Source organism: Crocuta crocuta, unplaced genomic scaffold (assembly GCF_008692635.1).
Source record: "Crocuta crocuta isolate KB4526 unplaced genomic scaffold, BGI_CrCroc_1.0 scaffold56, whole genome shotgun sequence".
Lineage (NCBI taxonomy): Eukaryota > Metazoa > Chordata > Mammalia > Carnivora > Hyaenidae > Crocuta > Crocuta crocuta.
Genome location: NW_027531334.1, coordinates 7,186,155 through 7,201,405, shown reverse-complemented (window position 1 = coordinate 7,201,405; position 15,251 = coordinate 7,186,155). Strand labels below are relative to the sequence as shown.

Below are 15,251 nucleotides of genomic sequence, written 5' to 3'. Positions count from 1 at the left end.
TGAGTTCCAGCTCCAGGGCTCCCGCGCCCGCCTCGGTTCAGCTGCCCCTTCGGCTTTTGTTTCCGGTGCGGTTGTGGGCTCCCCGCGCGCTTTCTCGCCTTGATCTTTAGTGTTTTTCTCCTCTGAACAGGGTTTCTCCGACACGTTCCGTCGTAGTGGTAAACATTTTTAGGTGTGGTTGACGCCAAGCCCCCAGGCGCAGTCAGGCATGGTTGTAAACGCTGGCTGACACACTCAAGACGTCCCTTCCAGGACCCTCGTTGAGCCTGGTGAGTGACCTCAACCCCTGCAACCCTCTACACTGTTCGGGGTTAGCATGCTTGAAAAATGGGTTCAAAATGAGGACAAGGCCTTTGAATATCTCACTGAATCATCCTTAGTCCTGAAGCAAAAGCCATTTGACAACTACCGGTAACAACCTAAATGGTGAACTAACTCCTGTTAAAAAGTCCGGCTCCGGTGGCTACCTTAATGGGGTGCATATCTGTCTGCTCCCCTTGGTTATTTTTCTCTTACCTGCTGGAAAAGAAAGCAGTTTCTCACCACAGTATCCTACTTCTCCAAATCCTCTTCCGTTCCATCCCATCCCTGTCATAATAAAATCCAGGAAATACAATTGCCCCCCAGACACTGTAGCAGTATATTGTATACTTTTGTAACTTTTTTCTATAGTTTTTGGGGTTTTTTTGCCTAAACCTCTTGCTCACGGCATTATCTATTCTTTCAAATCCGAATATTTTAAGTATTTCCTTCTCTAAGACTTCCTCCCAAACTGTGAAAACAGAAGGGGTTTAATAAATGTGTCGATGTGACTTGAGGCAAGCATTGTTCCAGTGGAATTTGTTTTTTTATGATTAGATAAAGAAAGAAAAACAATTGCCTAGCAGATATCTCACTAAAATAATGGTTAATAATTATGGTGGTAATGATTTGAATGGCAGCCTTGACACCCTGAGGCTACCAAAGGGACTGATGGATTCTCCTCCAACTGCTGCTTATATGGATACAAAAGAATCATGCACCAGACTTTGAGCATTCGGGACATTGTGTATCACAGAGCAGCTGGTTGGCTAAATAAGGCTGTCAGCTGTCCCTGAGACCAACCGACCCCCCTAAAGCTGAAGAGTGACTGGGAAGAACTGTCCCCAGTCTTCAGAGGTAGAGATTGAGGGATGCTCTATTTCATAGTAGGGGCTGCTGAGGCTATGTGCTTAGTGTGGCTGTGTGCAGAAAATGTAGTAGGCTTTTGTCAGGTGAATGAGAGGCCACCTGGGTGACCATTTCTACTCTTGGGAATGTGTTTTGATGGTGAAGCAAGAGGAGACCTTTTCCAGAGAGAGAATCAAATCTCTCTTCAATAATCTTGGGCTCCTTTCTCCAGTACCTAACCACCTTACATTTATGTTTCCCTTTTAGTGCTCCCAAACATTTTAATTTGGATTNTCTTCTTTTTTTTAAAAAGTTTTTTTTTTTTTTTTTTTTTTTTTTTTTTGGCAGAGCAGAGGGTGGAAGACAGGGAAGTAATACATATTAGAATGTTTTGAACAGAGGTAATACACACTAGATTTATCACCTAAATTAATCTTCATAACAGCCTTGGAACAGGTATTATGATCTCCATTTCAGCAATGAAGAAACAAAGGGAAAGAGGGATAATGAGCACTTTGTCCATACTTACATGTGATACTTCCTCTCTGTCTCTCTCATTTTCGTCTATCTCCCTTGTTCTCTTTTTTATTTCTCCCACAAAGCCTTTCTCAAAAGTACTTTTCCTCTTGCCTGTAATTCTTGACCACTTAAAGGATTTAATTAACCCCTTCCATCATATTTTGTTCATGCTACTAATAAAATGTGTCAATACATATTTCTTTCTACATATCTGTCTCCTCCTCTGTCATGTCAGCTAGGAGAAAATGAATTTTTTCCTGGGCATATTGGCATCTCCAGAGTGTGGCAGAGTACCTCGTTGAGACCTAAAGAAATCAGTGTGGTATGTAGTATATAGAAGACTTCAGCTTAAGGTTTGAGTTACAGCTCCAGCCGTATACTACCAGGTAACCTTGAATAAGTTACTTAATTTTTCTGAGCCTTAGTTTCCTCATTTGTAAAGCTAGAAGATAAAGATAATAGATATTAAATCTTCAAATTGCCTTGACAATGTAATAAGTTAACACTTTTACAGTTATATGAAACAGTGCCTGGTGTACAGTAAGCACAAAATCTTAGCTCTTAATATTATAGTCTCCCTATAGTGAGATGGTTCTCCTAAAACAGAAATGAAAATTATTATCAAAAGGATCACTAGTTGCTGGTCTGAAGCCTTGAAGAAGTACTGGGACTTTGCAAAATGTCTACATTTGATTCAAACTAGAGGCACATGTCTGTGCCCAGTGGGTAGCCCTTAATCCTCTTGCTTTTCTGCACACTTTGTTAGTGACTGAATGCCGAGTGGCCCACATCTCTGACACCTGGCTCAGGGCCCAGTGTCCTAGGGTGTTATTTCAACTTGACCTATTTATTAAAGAATAGGAGTTCCAGTCATCAAATAAAGTGATGTAGCAAGGAGGGTCTGTGCTCTCTGGTTAAGGACTAGGTTTGGATGGTTAGGCAGCTGGAAGATACTGACATGTGGTTGGAGAGTTGGATTTGGTTTAGGGGAACAGAAGGAAGGCTTTAGCAGCAGGAAATGCTCTTCATCCTCACTTGTGCTTCAATTAGGAGCAAATATGAGGAACAGAAATTGCCTCCATGTAGGAGGATGGCAGGACTTAAGGGTTCCAGGTAAGAATTATGTTACCAGAGTGAAGACAGTCAGCTCTGGTGTAACTTACCTTCTGGATGTCAGATGTGCACAGGCTTGTTTTGCCTAAGTCAGGGGAAGCAGCATTTCCTCCTCCTCCTCCTCTTCCTCCTCCTCCTCCTCCTCCTCCTCCTCCTTCTCCTCTTCCTCCTGCTGCTGCTGCTGCTGGAGGCTACCCATGTAGGGGGCCCGCACTAATGACAGCTGGAAAGCACAAGAGAAAGCTAGCTTCTAGGTTAGGTTGTAAAATCACAGCAGGCTCATTTCTTTGAGAGCACGTAATGTTTGGGGTCCTGGGAAGGCCCCTCTGTATCTTGCCTAACTCTCCCCTTTGTGGGCAGATAGCATACATATAGTGGGTACATGCTATGCACCAAGACCTCACTGTGCTAGTGTATTTATTTTCTATTGCTGTCAGAACAAACTACAACAAATTTAGGGGCTTAAAACGACACCCATTTATTATCTTACAGTTCCATAGGTCAGAAGTCTACTGGACTCCACTGGTTTCTTTGCTTCTGGTCTCACAGGGCTAAAATCAAGGTGTTGCTTGGGCTGTTTTCCCTTCTGGAGGCTCTAGGAGAGAATTCAAGTCCAGGTTTATTCGGGTGGTTGGCAGAATTCAGTGTCTGAGGTCCCCATTTTCTTGCTGGCTGCCATCTGGGTTTAGGGGGGCTGGTTAGCATCTAGAGGCCTCTTTGGGGTCATTGCGGAGAGTTACATGTGGTCTCTGAATATCTCAGAGCTAGCAATGGTACATCAAATCCTTCTTATGTTATCAGGTCTCTTCTGCCTCCCCTTCCTCTGACACATTTCTAGGACTGACTCTTCTGCCTTCCTCTTCTGCTTTTATAAGTGCTCAAGTGATTAGATTGGTCCCCTCGGTAATCCAGGATAATCTCCCTATTTTAAGGTCTGTAACCTTAATCACATCCACAAACTCTCTTTTGCTATGTAAAGCGACATATTCACAAATTCTCAGGAATTAGGGTTTGGCAATCTTTTGGACGCTTTATTGTGTGTACCACAGTTAGGTTCTTTTCATATTTTTTCCCTTAATCTTTGTAACAGCTCAATAAGGGAAGCATTATTCATACCCATTGTGTATGGGAAGAAACTGAAGCTCAGAGAGGTTTGTATCACAGGTGACTTACTTTGTCCAGTAGGTTAATTTCCTAGGTCTACCCTAACAGCCACAAATGAGGAGACTTAAAACAATATAAATTTATTCTCTCATAGTTCTAGAGGCTTGAAGTCTGAAAATAAGGTGTCAACAGAGCCATGCTCCATCTGAAGGCCTCAATAAGAATCCTTCCTTGCCTCTTCCTAGCTTTTGGTGGATCCTGACAGTCCTTGGAGTTCCTTGGCATAAGCTGCAAAATTTCTATCTCTGGCTCCATCTTCACATGTCCTTTAACGTCTCTATGTCCCTCTTCTTCTTATAAGGATACCAGTCGATTTAGGGACTACCCCAAATGTAGTGTGATGTTCTTTCCAAATACTTAATTAAATACAGCTGCAAAGGTTCCTGTTTCAAAATAAGGTCACAGTCTGAGGATCCAGGAATGGACATGAATTTTGAGGGGATACCATTTAACCCACTGTAGTCAGTATAGTGTGTTACTTCTGGAAGAAAGCATAAAACCTAGCATGTGATTTGCCACTCTTTGTTTCCCTCCATCGTGGCAATCAGCAATGCTCCAGCCAATGTCTGCTCCCTCGGCCTGGGCTCTAGGGTAAGGATGAGGCAAAACAGAGCCCCATCTGACCTACAAAGAACATACAACAAGAATAGAAATAGATGTGTCATATCTCCTGACAGATACCATCTACAGTATTAATGACACAGTCCAGCCCTTCGGAAATATTCCCAGCAGCTAAGGCAGCTCCCCACTTCCTTGTTTACATTCAAAAATACCCTTGAATATTGACATTAGCCAAAACCACTCTGTGGCCTCACCGTTCTCTTAGTCCCAGCTCCACTGGCAACATTTTACTGCACTATTGTTCCTCTATGGAGCAAGGTGTAGAAAGAAATAGATTTCAAAGACTGTCTTTTGTATCCTTAGAGGGGCAAGTTTTCTAGGGAAAAAAAAAAAAAGAGTAAAGGCTAGAGCATGTGAATGTCCTTTGAAATTAGCTGCAGAGTAGCTGTCTGCATTTCAGGCTGATAGTCTCCTCTCCAGTTTCAGAAGAGTTCCCCACCTGCAGCAGCCAGGAATGTCTGCTGAGAAAGCTTTGTTCTCTGCCTAAACAGGACTTTCTAGGTGTGCTCTCCCTTGCCTGTCCGTGGCCACTTGTGCAAAATTACACAACACACTGTGACTCGTCAAATTTGCTTATTGATGCTACATGAGTTCTCTGCGTACATCTGCCAATCTGCTCTTCCCTAATACTGGTCTAATTGTTATGCGTGTGGGCCAGCGGACTCAAACTATCATCAGATGGGCTTTAAAAGTGAAGTGGATAAACTAGGATCAAACTGCCAGACCAGACAGATGTACATATTTGGGATCTTGAGAAAGGTCGCCTGATTCCGTGTGCCCATAACCTCACTTATTTGTCTGTCTTGAATGGCAGCTTGGACTTGAAGGCTCCCATGTGCAAAGTGCTGTTGTTCGAGCTGCAACTTCTACCTTTTCTTTCCCAGCCACAGGTCCCACAAACCACAACAGTAGGAGGAAAGGAAAAAGTTATAGAAACACTATGCTTATAGGGGTAGCTCTCAAAGTGTGGCACGTGCATCAGCAACAGTTGTAGTCACTGGGAGCTTGTTAGAAATACAAATCCTTGGGCTCTATCCCAAACCTACCAAACCAGAAACTCTGCGGTGGGACCTAGCAATCATTGTTTCAGGGAGTTTTCCAGGTCATTCTGGTTTATACTAAAGTATGAGAGCCACTGGCTTCGGGCCTGACCTTGGAAGTCAGGTGCCCCTCCTAAGAGGTAATCCATCTTGGTAAAAATGTCATCGGCTTCTCTGTCTCTTTGGATTTGGTGGGTACAGTGGAGAATCCCTGGGAACCCCAGTTGTCTTCTGGCCCACTAGGTATTTTTATTAGCTGTAGGTTTCTCTAACCTCTCTTGGTGAAAGAGCACATATACACTACCTCTGTTCTGATAGAAACCCATGTGTACTCCAGAGTGGCTTGAGGATCACTTTAGTTAGTGGGTTTATAAGTAGTTTATAAGTAGTTTAAGAAATTGGCTTCATGGTAGTTTACAAACTGCCTTTTTTGTGTGTTCATCGGGGTATTTAGTATGTGAAATCTGGGCTAATCTCTTGTGAGTTTCCACTTATAAGATGCTCTGAGTTTCCACTTATAAGATGCCGTGTTTAATAAGTTTATTTATTTAGATTCAAGTTAGTCAACATACAGTGTAGAATTGGTTTCAGGAGTAGAACCCAGTGACTCATCACTTACGTATAACATCCAGCACTCATCCCAACTGGTCCCAACAAGTGCCCTCCTTAATGCCAATCACCCATTTAACCCATCCCCCAACCTAATACCTCTCCAGCAATTCTTAATTTGTTCTCTGTATTTAAGAGTCTATTATGGTTTGCTTCCCTCTCTGTTTTCATCTTATTTTTCTTTTCGTTCCCCTGTGTTCTTCTTTTGTGTTTCTTAAATTCCATGTATGCTGCTATAAACATTGGGGTGCATCTGACACTTTGAATCAGCATTATTGTATCCTCTGGATAAATACCTAGTAGTGCAATTGCTGGGTAGTAGGTAGTTCTATATTTAATTTTTCAAGGAACCTCCATACTGTTTTCTAGAGTGGCTGCACGAATTTGCATTCCTACCAACAGTGCAAAAGTGTTCCCCTTTCTCCGCATCCTTGCCAACATCTGTTGTTTCCTGAGTTGTTAATTTTAGCCATACGAGATGCCATTTTGATAAAAATGTAGAAATCTTTCATATGGTCACATAAATGTGTCTCTTTGTCTAGAGAAGGAAGTAAACGAAACCAGGGGTTCCCTGGAGGAATGACAGATCAATACCCATTTCACCAGATGACAGATTCAGAGGCACCTATGTGGCAGTATGTGGAATAAGGGAGAAATGAGTCATACTCTATCATAATTCAGAAGAAAATTATTTGTTCATTTTCAACAGCCACATGGGCTAGATCACCTGTAGCTGGTTCTGATAAACTAAGGTAAAGGGATCATCTTAATCTGCTCTATCCTTAAAAGGTAAGCAGCATTCTTGCCCACAGGTATGCATGAATGCTCCTTCCTCTGGAGATGTAAGAAGGGTTTCTGATGGACAGATCAGTCAAATTTGCTAATGGATATATTCCTCCTCTTCAGTTGTTTAGATGAGTCTCTTAATTTTGTCTGGCAGTACTGGATTGCCTAAGAAAATCTCCTTTCCTTGCATACCACAAATTCTTATGAAACAGAAATTTGTTGTTGTTGGTATTATTTTTTGGTGTAAAGGTTGCACTTCTCAATCTTTTCCTCCTTTCTACTCCCAGAACCCTCACTGGGTTTTGAAGCATTGTAAGTATGGCCCCAGAAGACCAATGGAACATGCTTGTAATTCGTGCTCCAATAGTCATCTGCTTTCCCTGTCTCACCTCTTTGGGGACTGAATACTATGCCTACCCAGCTTCCTTTTCCTCCCTAAGCAGTGGCTTTGTGCTAGTGGGACCACAAGCTAGATGAAAAGCTATCAGAGCACTAAGGAAAGAAATCGATAGTAATATATGTAAGTGTGCACATATATCACAAGTGACAGTCTCATTTCCATGCAAGTTAAGATGTTCTCAGTGCCTCTAATTGACACCCTGTGTATCTGTGTGCACACAGAGTCTGATGGGGATATACATGGCTGGATTCATCCTTTAGAGGCAAAGTGGACAGCTGCCGATGGGCTGTGATTTGATTTTGCTGGAAGGACCTTTCCATGACTACCCCAGCTGGCCCAGGCCTTTTGCCTGCTGGGAATTCCCACATCACTGGTCGCTTTGGATTGAGGCACTGAAAGTTGTTTAAATGCAAATTATTTTCTAGGAGGTAGAAACATTATTATTCATTAATATTTGGGCTTTAATGAGTTTATAAGCTTAGACAAGAACAGGCCAGAGTCTTTTGGTAATAGGAGCCAGGGAGATATGTTTTAATGATGATAGGCAGAACACAAAAGACTGAGATATGAAATGCTACAGAAACTATAGCCATAGAACTAAGGAATAGAAGAAGTACACTAGTTACATGATCAGAAATAAGATGGAAAAAGGAAAGTGGGAAATAAAGTGCCTCCCCCAAGTACAGAGGTCATTTCTGCCTGGAGCTCCTGGTGATTCTTGCTCCTAAGCAGGAGCTTTTGTAGATACCCTGTTGAGACACAGATATAATTCACATTTGCTGGAGCATCACTTCTTCTAAGTATGGATGTATGTACATATTCAAAACCAGCTGTTAGGCAGCTAATACATGCCCAGGCACTGTGGGTACATCAGGAAAACAAACCAGATAAAACCCTGCCCTCACAGAGCTTGTATTTTAGTAGGAGGGTGGGGAGAGACAACAGAAAATAAATAAGGGAAATGTGGTACATTAAATGGTGGTGCCAGCTGTGGAGAAAAGTAAAGCACTGAAAAGAGATGGGAAGGGAGTGCCATTTTAAATAAGGTGGTCAGGGAAGGCTCACTAGGAGGTGACATTTGAATAAAAAGTGAGTAAAGAGTGAGCAAGCCAGGCAGATGTCAACATGGAGACAACTTTTCTGGCAGAGGGAAAAGTATATGCGAGGTCCTGCATTTGGAGCCCACTGGCTTATTTGAGGAAGGGCAGGGTGTGGGAGGAGGAAGACAGGCCTGGGGGCAGGGAATAGACAGTGTGGTCAGGTGAGAGCGAGCACAGGGGAGAACAGTGGAGGACAAGGTCAGAAGATTGTGGCCAGGGCAGTTCACACAGGGCTTAATAGGACTTGTACTAGGAGTGAGAGTGTTTTGAGCAGGACAGTGATATTATCCAACTTTTAGTTTAGTGGGTTATTTCAGGGGTTGGCCAGAGATAATAAATTAGCAAGCCACAAGATCTCTGTTATAATTCCTTGATACTGCTGTTAGAGCACAAGGTAAACCAATGAATATGGCTGTGTCCCTATAAAACTATTTACAAAATCAGATGGCAGGCCAGATATGGCACAAACTGCTCCTTGGGCTATTGCAGTAATCCACTGGGGAGGTGAAGGTGGCTAGGCCAGAATTTAACAAAGGAGGTGGCGAGGAGGGGTTAGGTAGCAGCTGTGTTTTGCAGGTAAAACCCTCGGGATTTGCCACGGGACCAGATAGATGTTGGTTGTGGCCAGATGACTCCAGGGTTTGCAGCCTGTGCAGCTAGAGAAATGAAGTTGCCGCTACCAAAATGGGCAAACTGAGAGGGGAGGTTTGGGGGGGCATGGGGANAAAGTAAAGATGCCTTTAGGATAAAGGAATTGGGCTAGATGTTCCCGAACTCTCCTTGTGGCTCTAATATTCTATGATTCCACAACTGTGAGAGAATAAACATCTACCCTAGTGGATTCTGCTGTGAACGCGCTCTTTGGGGAGACCTTCCACGCTGCATTACTCCATCTTTCCCAAATGCAATTGGTGATTATGCTGGCTAGAGATCAGTTGCTGGAAGGAAGAAACATTGAAAAGGAGGCAACTGGCAGCTGAAACTGGCAGGGGGACTTGGAAGAGCAGCTTAAATGGTATATGTGCCCGAGGAGGCTTTAAAGGGCTGGAGGCAAATTCCTGTGAATCTTAGTTTCCTGGAGGTTATTCATAATGGAGGGTTGTCAGCCGACCAGGCTAAGAATATTCAAGTCGTTTTCAGAGAAAAAGCAAAGCATCATCTTCCACTTCACCTCTGCTGCTCTCTCAGAGTGCCTACACTTCAGACCCACTCACCCCCTGCGTAGGTACCCTGGGCTGTGCAAGCTGATTTGGTGGCCCCTGGAGACTTGCAGGACATAGACAAAGTCTTTGTCATTAGCTTCCCCAGGCCATTTCCTCCTGCTTCTCTCTCATCTCTCCTTCCTGGGAGGCATGTCTTCTGTCTGCCCAAATTCTTTCTACCCAAGAAGTGGCTCTGTGCCAGTGGGGTTGTTTGCTGCCTGGAGAGCCGGCAAACCACTTTGGGAGTGAGCTGATAGTAATATATTTAGAATATGAGCATTTATCAGAAGCAGCAGATGGAGGCAGCAGAGTGGAGCTCCCAGAACCGAGGGCAGGGAGTGTTTCATTCAAGTGTAAAGCGCATGCCATCTAGACTCAGCTGGCACCAGCTCATGAAACCAGTGAAGAGAAGGAGGAAAACAAAGAAAGGCCACCTTTGTGCTAGGTGTGAGAGAGGTTACAGCATTGCCTAACCAAGAAGCTTCGGTGCCTCAAAGACTGCATTCTCTCTGGGCTAGGAAGGAAAGCCCTTTGCAGTTGCTTTCCTTAACATTTTTTTTTTTTTACTTTCCTGAATCTTAGTAATTTTAATAAAAAAATTCTGAAGCTCAGAATAAATGGAAATATAGACCATTCATTTACATATGCATGGATTAATTCATCTGACAGATATTTGTCATATGCTTCAGACAAGCCAGGAGCTGTGGAATATTCTGGAACAGGGAAGAACCAGGCAGATATATACGTTGTAATTCTTAACTATTAGAGCTGTCAGAAGTATTTTAGTTTTAATTTTTTACCACTATCCCCACAACTAGCCCTTAAATATACAAATGTATTCAAGACCTGTTCTATTAATTACTTGAACTAGAGAAGTATATATTTTAGTGGTAAATTTCCTCAGGGCATAAGTACCAAATTCAACATATTAGTGGGGAAAAATAATATTAATGCCAAATCGCCTTTTGGAGAAGAATACTGTGATGAAGCCATCCCATTTGGAGGGGCCGATTTTAACAGTGAATATCCAATCTGTAGAAGGGCCCCAAGTCACCCCACAGGGGCCATATTGGTATACCCATAGCAATGAACCTTGAGAAAATGCTTCTCTTAAGTTTTTTATTTTTGGGGTTTTTTTTTTTTTGAGAGAGATTTTAAGTGTTATCAGTGAATGAATCACATATTTTTTTCATATTGCCTTTATAAGAGAGTGCCAGCGACCGAAACTGCACAGGTCATCCCTGATGGCAAGGCCCAGGGAGGAGACTGCAATGCAGTCAGAAGAACCCCTGGAATAATTCGTCTCTACTTTGTACCTTTTACTCTCACTTCTGTTGTTAGGCTATTCTAGGGTTAATATGAAACCAGAATTGCCCAAAGTTCCCCCCTTCCTCCAAAATGGAATGTACTTAAATATCATGTCCGCCCCCTCAATCAGATGTTGTCTAATGAATATTGTAGCAATTAGCAAAATTGGAGACAGTCCGGTATGCATGGGGTCTATAAGAGACCTAGAATTCATTTTCCTTGTATGGGTCTAATTGCCAGTAAGAATACATATTATGCCATAAGCAGAGACAAAAACAAGACTTACTAGTTGTGGAGAACTTTCTTGAAATAGTGTTAGAGAAAAATTTGCCTGCTGACCTCAAGCCTGTAAGGCAACTTATGGATTGTTCTGGCCAAAGAATGAGATTGGTAAATGCAGAGACCAAATTCTAGTTGATCCACGTAAAACATTTCCATACGTCATCTATGATAAATGTTGACATTGTTCTTTCTTAGTAAGGGGTTGTGAGAGTCTGTTACCTACAACCGCGGGTACAAGTATATCCTGTTTTTGCATGCCCACTGAATTTAAACAATTAAAGGGCACTGTGATCTCATGTATTCTGGCAATATGCTTCACTTATCTTTAGATACCTTGCCATACGTAGTAAAGAATATATAAAACTTTGTTATGACTACCTGGTTACATTTTATTGGTTGAAGTGGAAATCATGCACCGTGAAATCACTGTTGCCAAGAAAACTTAGAAATGTTAAGTCCTATGACTGTACTCAAAAAATGTAAATTGGTTAAGCATGATTGTTTGAATTTGCTATATAAAAACCCTAAGCTGAAAAATAAATTTGAGCAGTCCACCTGAAGAGGCTGGCTCTGTGTCTTCTTTCGCCGACGCCAACCATCACTCTCCAGGCCAACCCTGGCTTGCAGAGGCTGGACCCCTGCAAGAGAGCACCAGAATGTGAACTTTTGGACTATTATATATAGAAGATGTGGATCTCAAGTCACCTGGTCAGAATTAATCACACCTTCCCTTGGTGCCACAGGAGGAATACTATCACATTTAAATATACCAAGTTGTGTACTTGGCTCTTTCTCATGATGCATCATAGATTCCTCAAAGGAATGTGCAGCTCAGTGCCTGACACACAATTGGTACTGAATACATCGAATGAAAGAATAAAGACTGCAGAGGGGCACCAGGCTGGCTCAGTTAGTTGAGTTTCGACTTTTGATTTCGGCTAAGGTCACAATCCCAGGGTCCTGGGATCGAGCCCTGTGTTGGGCTCCATGCTGAGCATAGAGCCTCCTTGAGATTCTCTTTCTCTCTCCCTCTGTCCCTTTCGCCTGCTCATACTCTCTCTCTCTAGAAAAATGTTTTTAATTAAGGAAAAAGATTACAGAAATACTTGCAGTTATAAAGAAGAAAAAAGAAAAATTACCAAGTGTTCATTTTATCATATTATCTTCAGGATAAAATAGGTATATTAGAAAACATTCAGTTGTGTGGATGAAAATGTCTCTAATCTACATGCTTTGAAAGTTCTTTTGTTTTTAATGTTTATTTATATATTTTGAGGGAGAGAGAGGGAAGGTATGTGTGAGTGGGGGAGGGGCAGAGAGAGAGGGAGAGACAGAGGATCCCACGCAGGCTCCGTGCTGTCAGTACAGCACCTGATGCGATGTTGAAACCCATGAACTGTGAGATCATGACCTGAGCCGAAATCAAGAGGCAGACACTTAACTGATCTATCCGGGCACTCCTTTTATTTTGTTTTTTAAGTCCTTTATTCATCAGCTTTTGTTGAGCATTTACTCAGTTTCTGATTGTATGATTTCCCGGAGGGTATACAGTTCCTGCACTTGAAAGGGCTGGACCAGAACCATGTTCAGGGAGGCTAAGAGAGCACTATGGAAGCGTAGAGCCAGGGTAGCACCAGTGATGGAGAGGGAGACTGGGTAAGCTGAGATTCGAAAGGAGTCTTAAAATGGTTCCAGCAGACCAAAAGTTCTCAGCAGGAGAGGTGTTGTCCCCTCAGGAACTTTGGAAGTCTCGGGCATTACTGGTGGTTACTGCTAAGAGGACAGCTCTACCATTCAGTGGATGGAGGCCAAAGATGCTAGATGTCCTGCAATGCGTGGGTTAGTCCTGTGTAAGAAAGCATCGCCCTGCATCCAGCAGATGTTTAAATGTCCCACCAGGCATTCATGTAGGTGAAAATCTGGTTATAATTATCTGAGCCAAAAACTGAACTCCTGTCATGTATAAACACAAAGTATGCCTTGCACAGTTTTGATAAAAACTGAATTTTCCAATATGTGACTCCCTTGTGAGTCAAAGGAAGATTGTGTTTTCCTCTTTGGGACTTTGCCAAGAGTCATTCACCATCCGGAAAAAGTCGCATCACTAACTGTCTCATTGCTCACGGTATTTGTGTCGCCAATGCAGTACACCTGAATTGGCCTTCATTTGTATCTGTCAGTTCCCTGTGATTTTAAGCAAACATTTCATTTGTTATGTCTTTAAGTATAATTGTGCCCCACCATTTACATATAGAAATATGTTTTATTCTATATTACTTGCATTTCTTCACATTATTATTAAAATATTATTGGATTTTTAAAATTATGAGCATAGATACATTAGCATAACATTTATTTCAAGATAGTAGAGACAGGTTACTTTTTTTTAATATATAAAAAGAGGGTACTGGGTCTCTAAGCCTGAGAATCAGTGAGATGAACAAAGTAGGTAGAAAGAGCATTCTGTGAAGTGCTGTAAAACTTTAATGTGTGTAAGACTCACCTGGATATTGTGGTAAATGTGGAATCTGCTTCAGTAGGTCTAGGTGAAGCCTGAGAACCTACATTTCTAACAAGCTCCCAGGTGATGCTGATGTTGCTGGTCCGTGGACCACTCTTAGAGTAGCAAAGTTCTAGACAAAGGGATTTGTAGGTGTGAAGGTATGGAGCCTTGGAAGAGCTTTTCTGGGAAACAACGAGTAATTTGGTATAATTATAGAGCACAGAATGCAAAGTGTTATGTGGTGGGAGATAAAGTTAGATAGGAAGGCAGAGTCAGAGCAGTCAAGACCTCATCCACCCTATTTGTACTTCATTTTGTAGATAAAAAGCACCTTGAAGAGATTTCAAGTAGAGGTTGTAATGTTAGATCTCTCTGCCACCCTGTGGGATGGCTCTGCAGATTCAGGGAGTCCAGTGAGGAGACTTTTACAATTACATTGCCTGAACATAGAAATAAAGAGGACCTGAACTGAGGAAACCACAGGAGAAGTGGAAGGAAGAAGACAGGCTTGCTTTTTGGAGTTAGGTCTACTGGGACTTAGTCATTGATTGAGTATGGGTAGCGAAGGAGAGAGGGATCAAGAAAGACTTGCAAGTTCCTGGGAAGAGCTCTGGATAGGTAATGATGCCGTTGACCAGCATAGGGAGCAAAGGAGGAGATGTAAGTTTAGGGGCAAGGTTAAAAGAAATTGGTTTTCAGATAAATGAATTCAAGCTGCCAATCCTATCAAAAAACAGAAAGGTGTCCAATTGGACTTTAATTGTGAGAACTTTTTTAAAAGTGCATTTTGTTTCAGAGAAAGGGGAACCCTTGTACTCTGATGGTGGGAATGTAAATTTGTGCAACCACTATGGAAAGCAGTTTGGAGTTTCCTCAAAATATTAAAAATGGAACTCCCATAACATCCAGCAATCCCACTTCTGGGTATATTCTCAAAGAAAATAAGATAAAGGGCTCAAAGAGATGTCAGCACAGCTAACATGTTCTTTGCAGCATCATTCACATAGCCAAGGTGTGAATACAAACTAGATGTCCATTGGTGGATGAATAGATTGGAAATAATGTGGTATAAACATACAATGGAATATTTTTCAGTCCTAAAAAAGAAGTGAAGTCTGCCATTGTGACCATGTGGATGAATTGGAAGGCATCATGCTAAGCAAAATAAGCCAGATACAGAAGGCATGATACCATTTATATGAGGAATCTTAAATAGTCAAACTCATAAAAGCAGTGAATAGAATTGTGGTTTCTGGAGCTAAGGAGAGGCTGAAACAGAAAGGAATTAGTAAAAAGGCACAAAATTGTGGTTATGCAAGATGGGTAAGTCCTGGAGACCTACTATATGGCACACTGCTTGTAGGTAATGATACCATAGTGTATATTTAAAAATTTGGCAAGAGGGTGGCTATTAACTGTTCTTACCATCAAAAAAAAAACAAAAAAAAAGGAGGA

General features: G+C 42.1%; 1 long non-coding RNA gene across 1 annotated transcript in view; it reads left to right on the top strand.

Annotated features, from left to right (window-relative positions):
* The first annotated feature begins 27 nt into the window (after positions 1–27).
* The window catches only part of LOC144238065 (uncharacterized), a 91,404-nt gene continuing 76,180 nt past the window's right edge, over positions 28–15,251 (top strand). Inside the window, exon 1 of the long non-coding RNA XR_013336999.1 lies at positions 28–269. This is a non-coding gene — a long non-coding RNA (uncharacterized LOC144238065). The remainder of the gene's footprint in view (positions 270–15,251) is intronic.